The 9,092-nt window shown below is 38.9% G+C and overlaps 2 non-coding genes across 2 annotated transcripts; both read left to right on the top strand.

Annotated features, from left to right (window-relative positions):
* Positions 1 to 3,915: 3,915 nt before the first annotated feature.
* On the top strand, positions 3,916 to 3,997 carry Trnas-cga (transfer RNA serine (anticodon CGA)). Its single transcript has one exon. It is a non-coding gene; the product is annotated as a tRNA-Ser (tRNA).
* Positions 3,998 to 6,594: 2,597 nt separating this feature from the next.
* Positions 6,595 to 6,676, top strand: Trnas-uga (transfer RNA serine (anticodon UGA)). Its single transcript has one exon. It is a non-coding gene; the product is annotated as a tRNA-Ser (tRNA).
* Positions 6,677 to 9,092: the final 2,416 nt, after the last annotated feature.

Below are 9,092 nucleotides of genomic sequence, written 5' to 3'. Positions count from 1 at the left end.
AAAGACATGTAAATATGTTATATTTGGATTAAAAACAAGCTCTAAAAATTAAAAATATAAAAATTATGATTACAATTAAATTTCCGAAAACGATTTAAAAACAAATCTATCTTATTTCTTGTCAATTCCTGATTCCAAAAACATATAGATATGATATGTTTTGATTATAAACACGCTCAGAAAGTTAAAACGAAGAGAGGTACAGAAAAGCGTGCTATGCAGCACAGCGAAACCACTACCGCGCTAAACAGGCTCGTCAGTTTCACTGCGTTTTGCACGAGCGGCGGACTACGGTCATTGTGAAAAAATGCAGTGCGTTCAGTTTCATTCTGTGCGTTCCACAGCTTGACTAAATGTAGTAATTTCGCCTTACGCGACTTGTTTTTGGATCATATTGATTGACATTTTTGTCAAGCATTGTTCGACGAAGCCCGGACTATAGGATTGCATCTCAGCTTGGAAACCTAAACATTAATTGACGAGTTTGGTCATTAAAAATCTGAAAATTCTAATTAAAGTTACAAACTTAGTAATCGATCAAAATGATTTTAGCTTATTCCTTATCATTTTCTGATTCCAATAACATATAGATATGTTATGTTTGAATTAAAAACAAGCTCAGAAAGTTAAAAAAAAAAATAATAGAAAAAAGCGCACTTTCCTGTGAAGCTCAATCGCTACTGCGCTATACTGGCTTGTCAATTTCTGTACGTTTTTCACGTGAAAGTGTCAACGATTTCCTAGGTGCGGAGATTCAACAAAGCTTGATTGTCTTGCCGCTGGTGAAAACATGCAGTGCGTTCAATTTCATTATGTGAGTTCGACAGATTGACTAGATGTAGCAATTTCGCCTTACGCGAATTGTTTTTCAATTACCTTTGTTTCTTTATTTTTCAATACCACCCCCCCCCCCCCCCCCCCCCCCACCTACTTCTCATTATTTGTTTGTTATTGTCGGACTCAGCCTCCTTATTTCAGGTTATAATGACACTAACCTGTAACTGACAGATCTATTTATGTAATATGGAGTATTGAAGTAGCCTATTGCCGTATTTGTACATGTCTGTTATTTTGAAGAAAAAAAGACAGGTTGAATGTTCTTTGTCCTTATGTATTAACAATTTACAGCTGAACGGAGGACCGCGTCTCCAGAGACTGTTGGCCATTCCGTCAGAGCAAAGGACTTCTGTGAACGTGCAACAGGTACTTTTTATCGAGCGTCGAGAGAGGGTTTGACTTGCTTTCTCGGCTAATACAGTACAATAAATTATTGTTACTCCTAGAAAAAGCTGTTCTAGAGTTTTGCCCTCAGAGATTGATTTGAAACATCAAAATCGTGCTCTGAGCTTAAAGGCGGGCCTTAACTGAGCCCGAAGTCGACTTCGCAAAGACTTCGTGAAGGTGTTTTTAAACCGGAAACTATAAAAGGACAGGCTTTAGTGAAACATCTAATTCCTTCATGCATGTGATTTCTATAAACTGTCTGGCCGACAAGGTGTTCCAATAAACCGCCTTGTGAGAGCGTTCGCATTTCTAGACTAATGTGTGACTGGTATTTGCTGCACAGTTAAACAATTAGTCAAGTCGATTATAATTAGAACTTTTTCTTCAGTCGAAAACTATACGCATTCATACCATCTCTGCCTGTCTCTGTCTGTCTGTCTCTGCCCCGTCTCTCTGTCTCACCCTTTTTCTGTCTCTGTCTCTCTCTCACTCGCTCTCTCTGTCTCTGTCCCTCTCTCTCTCTGTCTCTCTCTGTCCCTCTCTCTCTCTGTCTCTCTCTGTCTCTGTCTCTGTCTCTGTCTCTCTCTCTCTCTCTCTCTCTCTCTCTCTCTCTCTCTCTCTCTCTCTCTCTCTCTCTCTCTCTCTATAGATGACAAAATCTATCATCAAAATTTCCTAAACTACAAATACAAAATCAAGATGTAACTGAAGTTGATAACCATAAAGTCTTGGGCGAAACCATTGACAATAATTTGTCTTGGTCAAAACATTTAGATACACTTTGTAAAAATACTTCTAAACAAATATATCAGTTATCAAAAATTAAACACTTTCTACGCACACGGAAACTGTTTTTTCAGGCATATAAAATTATTCAATCAACTATTTATTATGCGTCCACAGTGTGGGACTCTGCAAGTGCAAACACTTTGAAACACTTATGCTCTTTACATAGACGAGCTGTTAAATTAATTCTTTTAAAAAATACATCTCTCTCTACGTCTGATTATAAAAAATAAAAGATTCTTCCTATCAAATTAAGATTTACCAATAACAAAGGTGCAATGATGCATATAATTATGTCAGGGAATGCACCTACATTCATTGCCTCAAATTTCAAACTGAATAATTCAAGAAAACTAAACAAATTAATTACCCCAACCCCTCGAATTGACCTTTACAAATCAAGTCTTTCTTATTCTGGCGCCTTATTGTGGAACTCCATTCCTGATTTAATTAAAATGCAATTCAGTGAAACTTCCTTCAAGGAACTGTACATGCTGTTTCTCTTGGAAACAAATAAATAATTATGTGATAATATTACATCATTGCTTGATATTCATAATGCATTTTGAAATGTCTTTTTAATTTGTTGACATGTTAATTATATAAATTGAATTGTAATTAACTTAACTTCTATTTTTTCTTGTTATTAATCGAGTTACCCTCAATGGGCGAGGGCCGGATGAAAAAAAGCATGTATACTTTGCTTATCCTGTTACCCTCGATAAATAAATAAAAGTTCAAAGTTCTCTCTGTCTCTGTCTCTGTCTGTCTGTCTGTCTGTCTGTACTGTCTGTCTGTCTCTCTCTGTCTCTGTCTCTGTCTCTCTCTCTCTCTCTTTGTTCTCTCTGTCTCTGTCTCTGTCTCTCTGTCTGTCTGTCTGTCTGTCTGTGTCTGTGTCTCTGTCTCTCTGTCTCTCTCTCTCTCTCTCTCTCTCTCTCTCTGACCAACATTATTTTTTTGCTTTTTTTTCTCCAGATAATGGCTATAATGCGGGGCCACAGCGGCTTCAACGATTTCCCGGTCCACGTGCAGATACAGATGTGTCGTGTGATGCAGTATGAAAGGTACGGTTTATTCTGTCTTCAATAATTTCCCACAGTTTTCTGTTTTTCTTTCTTCTTGCTGTTTTATTCTGTCACAGACTTGAGCCGGTATGGCTGAAAGTTCTGAGTTGCCTCAGCTAAAGCTCAGTCCAAAGAGTGTATTCATTTCGACCTTTCACTCCAACCTAATGACAGTGTTATATTTTTCGAAGTACAAACAATTGCATATATCATTGACGATTCTTTTGCATTGTGAAGTTTTTTTTTTTTAATCGTTCGGAGGCAAGACGGAGTTGCTGTTTTCGGGGAGGTGGGACGGAAGTAGCCTCTGGAAGGACTAGGTTACGGGGACAGAAAACTGACTAACCGACGAAGCAATAACCAGATGAAAATCGTCCGACACTGAGCGCATCAGTTGCTTACTTAGTTCAGAGACATACATCTATGTCTCTGCTTAGTTCCAATCACAACACAACTTCTTGTTTGAGCCTTTGCACTCGTTTCGACAACAATGTATTTTGAACATTGAGGTTTACTGATTTGTGACACTACTGACTCACTGACTGAGATGACGTGCCTCAGTCAGTCGAGTCGTACTCAGTGTTTGATCGCCAGATGATCGGTTGGCTAGTCAGTAGCCTTCTGCCGTCTGGCGGAATTGAGCCAACACTGTTGACTTACGCGTTAGCTCTATAGCAAACATAGTCAAAAGATAAAAGCACTGTCCCTAAAACGACCAATATTAGTTTCAACGTCTGTTCTATCTCCAAATAGCACGTCACAAAGTCTGTGGACAGAAAATTCGTCTGCTATGGAAAGAGGGTTGGATACTGTACACAAATTTGTCCTGAATTGTCCACGAGCTGTGATGGCCGAGTGGTTAAGGCGTTGGACTCGAAATCCAATGGGATCTTCCCGCGCAGGTTCGAATCCTGCTTGCAGCGTTTATTTTTTTATTTTTCTTTCTTTTGTCGAAGTTGACGTTTTTGTGGAGACAGATTAATTAGAAGTTGTCAAATGTTAGGCTTCAATATTTATCGTCCTATAGACATTACTGAGAGGCATTAATTCATGTGAGTGTATAAATGATCAGAATTGTCAATCTTAGCAGCAGGTTTTTTGTTTGTTTGTTTGATTGTTACTCAGAATGAATAGTAAGGAAGAGATTGTCACAGCAACGACTCAAAATAAATACTACTGATGAACTACATGCAATTGAGATGTGTTGTTTTGTTACATGTACCTTTCCCACCTCTCTCTCTCTCTCTCTCTCTCTCTCTCTCTCTCTCTCTCTCTCTCTCTCTCTCTCTCTCTCTCTCTCTCTCTCTCTCTCTCCATCTCCCGGATTTTCTACCAAAGGAAATTGCTGAATCAAATTAAACAATTCTATTGATAACTACATTTCTCTTGTAATTACTTAATGTCTTGGTGATATGTTTTGTGTAATTCTTTAGTAAGGGCAACTTTTGAAATATTCACATGATACTTTATGATCAGTAGTGTAATGCAGTGTTGTAGATTTGTTCATACCCATCACCATTTAAATAGTTAATTTTTAATGATTGTATATAATGAGTTAGTTGTTACCATTGTTCTCTCACGGGCGAGGTCTGATTGAAAAAACCCAGCAATTGCTTATTTCATTTCCCTCGTAAATAAAACACTATCTGAACTTATCCCCCCATCCTCCCGTAACATTGGAACTTAGTAGTTCTACGTCCAACAGCCGCCATCGACCACATGGAGACTCTAGTAGTCCTTCTTGTTGAACAGGTCAATCGATATTGTAATTCAATCAAGATTGGTTTAGAATGTAACAGATTCTGTGATTGGCCAGATTACCGGTGTTCCGGCAATTCAGATGAACACCTGCTAATGAGGCGTATTGATACACGCTCAACTATAGTCTCTCAGTGTTAGCATTGAGGGTCACAAAGGAGAATGTGAACAGAACGGAATCGTTTCGGCTTTGTCGTTGCAATCGCCTGAAAGCAGGAATAAGTTCGTTGACAGATTGAATGACAATACCATTGATAAGATTCCATTTAAAACTTCTCAGTTTTCATAGTCGATTGACGCCTTCCCAATGTCTAATAGACGATTTTCGGGAGAGAAAAAAATCCGTCGGGTTTGTATGGGTTGGGACAGAGTGAATGCCCTTGCTTTTTACATTTAGTAAAAATATAAAAATTATGATCAAAATTAATTTTTCGAAATCAATTTAAAAACACTTTCATCTTATTCCTTGTCGGTTCCTGATTTCAAAAACATATAGATATGATATGTTTGGATTAAAAACACGCTCAGAAAGTTAAAACGAAGAAAGGTACAGAAAAGCGTGCTATCCTTCTCAGCGCAACTACTACCCAGCTCTTCTTGTCAATTTCACTGCCTTTGCCACGAGCAGTGGACTGACGATGCTACGAGTATACGGTCTTGCTGAAAAATTGCATTGCGTTCAGTTTCATTCTGTGAGTTCGACAGCTTGACTAAATGTTGTATGTTCGCCTTACGCGACTTGTTTTTTTCTGACAAATTAAGTTAAAGTAACAGGTGCTCCTGTCCATGTGTTTCGCTAGTGAATGGCCCATCCAATGTTTGTCCGAGTAAATATCAAGGATATTCACTCTTTCACAATCCATACAAACCCGACAGAGTTATTTCCTGACTTCGTCTATTGAAGCTCTCCGGCGCTTCGCAGTGTTGGTGGTGACTGTTGTTTGTTTTACAGGTACGAGTCTCGTCGTATTTTGTTGCGGCAAGGACACCAGCCCACAGGCTTCTATATGCTGCTCACCGGAAGTCTGATGGTCAACATCCGGGACATCCATCCCTCCACTGGTCACGTGTTCATCCGCACTGTGTCTGATTTGAAAGAAGGAGACTGTTTTGGGGTGAGAGAAACAGAGAGAAAAATAATAAAAAATCTAAAGTCCCAGCAAATTGAATTGGAAGCAAATTTGCAACCTCATGTTAGTCGGATGTGCAAGACTGAAAAAAAGGGTCAATTAGATACTTTGTGTCCGGGCTGTTTGTTGGTGTGCAGGGTGTGTGTGTGTGGGTGTGTGTGGGTGTGTGTGTGTGCGTGTGCCGGTGCGTGAGTTTGTGTGCGTGTGCGTGTGCGTGTGTGTGTGCGTGTGTGTGTGTCAGTGTGTGTGTGTGCGTGCGTCAGTGCGTGCGTGTGCCGTGTGCAGTGTGTGTGTGTGTGTGTGTGTGTGTGTGTGTGTGTGTGTGTGTCAGTAGGCCTATGTGCATGTCTGTGTGTATGCGTGTGTGACTGTTTGTGTCTATGCACACCTGTCTGTGTGATCATTTTAAAGTAAGACACTGATATATATTCTTTTGGTTCAAACTGCTCAGAAAATGAAACAACATACCACCGACAACTGTTCAGTAACCGTGACAAGTTCCCAAATTGTTACCGTCACTGACGTGTTTTACTTTGGCAACGATTAAAATAGCAAGGACACGATGTAACCCTATGAAGCCAGCTGTTTTGGTTCAGATTTGTAAAAATAATCTATTCCTTGCTTTCCAGTAAGCTGCGATGGCCGAGTGGTTAAGGCGATGGACTTGAAATCCATTGGGATATTCCCGCGTAGGTTCAAATCCTGCTCGCAGCGTCTTTTTACATTTAGTCAAGTTTTGACTAAATGTTTTAACATAGAGGGGGAATCGAGAAGAGGGTCGTGGTGTATGTGTGTGTGTGTGTGTGTGTGTGTGTGTGTCTGTCTGTCTGTCTGTCTGTCTGTGCGTGTATGTGTGTAGAGCGATTCAGACCAAACTACTGGACCGATCTTTATGAAATTTGACATGAGAGTTCCTGGGAATGATATCCCCGGATGTTTTTTTCTTTTTTTCGATAAATACCTTTGATGACGTCATATCCGGCTTTTTGTACAAGTTGAGGCGGCACTGTCACACCCTAATTTTTCAATCAAATTGATTGAAATTTTGGCCAAGCAATCTTCTACAAAGGCCGGACTTCGGTGTTGCATTTCAGCTTGGTGGCTTAAAAATGAATTAATGACTTTGGTCATTAAAAATCTGAAAATTGTAAAAAAAAAATTTTTTTATAAAACGATCCAAATTTACGTTTATCTTATTCTTCATCATTTTCTGATTCCAAAAACATAAATATGTTATATTCGGATTAAAAACAAGCTCTGAAAATTAAAAATATACAAATTATTATCAAAATTAAATTGTCGAAATCAATTTAAAAACACTTTCATCTTATTTCTTGTCGGTTCCTGATTCCAAAAACATATAGATATGATATGTTTGGATTAAAAACACGCTCAGAAAGTTAAAACGAAGAGAGGTACAGAAAAGCGTGCTATCCTTCTCAGCGCAACTACTACCCCGCTCTTCTTGTCAATTTCACTGCCTTTGCCACGAGCGGTGGACTGACGATGCTACGAGTATACGGTCTTGCTGAAAAATTGCATTGCGTTCAGTTTCATTCTGTGAGTTTGACAGCTTGACTAAATGTTGTATTTTCGCCTTACGCGACTTGTTTACATTTTCTGTTATCACATTTTTAGTATAGTCTGGTTACGATTTGATCCTTTTGATCTATCTGTCTGTCTGTGTGTCTGTCTGTGCGTCTATCCGACTGACTGCCTGTCTGCTTGTCTCAAATCAAATTAACTTTATTATCTCAATCATGAGAAATTAAAGTGTGTACGTGTATGTTCGTACTTGTGTCTGCGTGTCTGCGTGTGTGTTTTAAAACAGTTACCAAATACGTTGTGAGTTTTAAGATATTTTGCCTTGGTATCTTCCTTGAATGTGCCGTATTTTGGGGAGGGAGTAGTGTACAATAAAAGAAAACTTGTTTTTTACATTTAGTCAAGTTTTGACTAAATGTTTTAATGTAGAGGGGGGAATCGAGACGAGGGTCGTGGTGTATGTGTGTGTGTCTGTGTGTGTGTGTGTAGAGCGATTCAGAGAAAACTACTGGATCGATCTTCATGAAACTGGACATGAGTATGGTACCTCCAGACTTTTTTCATTTTTTGGATAAATGTCTTTGATGACGTCATATCCGGCTTTTCGTGAAAGTTGAGGCGGCACTGTCACGCTCTCATTTTTCAACCAAATTGGTTGAAATTTTGGTCAAGTAATCTTCGACAAAGCCCGGACTTTGGTATTGCATTTCAGCTTGGAGGCTTAAAATTTAATTAATAAGTTTGCTCATTAAAGTTGTCATTAAAATCAATATTTCGCAAACAGATTTAAAATTGATTGCATCGTATTCTTCATCACATTCTGAATCTAAAAATGTATACATATGTCATGTTTACTCTTAAAATGTGATCACAATTAACGAAAATAGATTAATTAGTCTTACGATTAAAATTTAAGAAATCGATCCAAAAATGATTTCATCTTATTCTTTATCATTTCCTGATTCCAAAAACATATAGATATGATAGGTTGTATTCAAAACAAGCTCAGAAAGTTAACAAGAATACAGAAAAGCGCGCTTTCCTGCTTAGCACAATACGCTACCGCGCTAATCTGGCGTGTCAATATCACTACGTTTTGCACGTGGAAGGTGAGCGATTTCCTTCACGCGGGGATTGACGAAGCTGTACTGTCTTGGTGAAAAAATACAGTGCGTTCAGTTTCATTCCGTGAGTTCGACAGCTTGACTAAATGTAGTAATTTCGCCTTACGCGACTTGTTTTTCGTTTTGTCTAGGAACTGTCCTTGTTGGAACAAACACCCCGTTCCGCAACAATCATCTGCAAGACTGCTGTAGAGCTGTTGTCTCTCCCCAAGGAGGCATGTATGGAAGGGTGAATGTGCCAGTAAATCAAATTAAGAGACCATTTCTGCAAGAACAACAAAATGTTTAAAATAAAATAAAATTTGTAACAGTATGGCAATGAACAATTGCAACTCCAACGCCGAAGGCTTGTCCCTTTTACCTGCCGCTATACGCTGCTCGTATATTCACACTCACATTATTCGGATTAATGTACAGATCATGTTCCAGTAAATCAGTGTACGTGTGTTTTTGATCACGGT

The sequence above is a fragment of the Littorina saxatilis genome, linkage group LG6, assembly GCF_037325665.1.
Source record: "Littorina saxatilis isolate snail1 linkage group LG6, US_GU_Lsax_2.0, whole genome shotgun sequence".
Taxonomy (NCBI): Eukaryota; Metazoa; Mollusca; class Gastropoda; order Littorinimorpha; family Littorinidae; genus Littorina; species Littorina saxatilis.
Note: the sequence above shows the minus strand (reverse complement) of the source record. Positions and strands in the feature narration are given on the sequence as shown.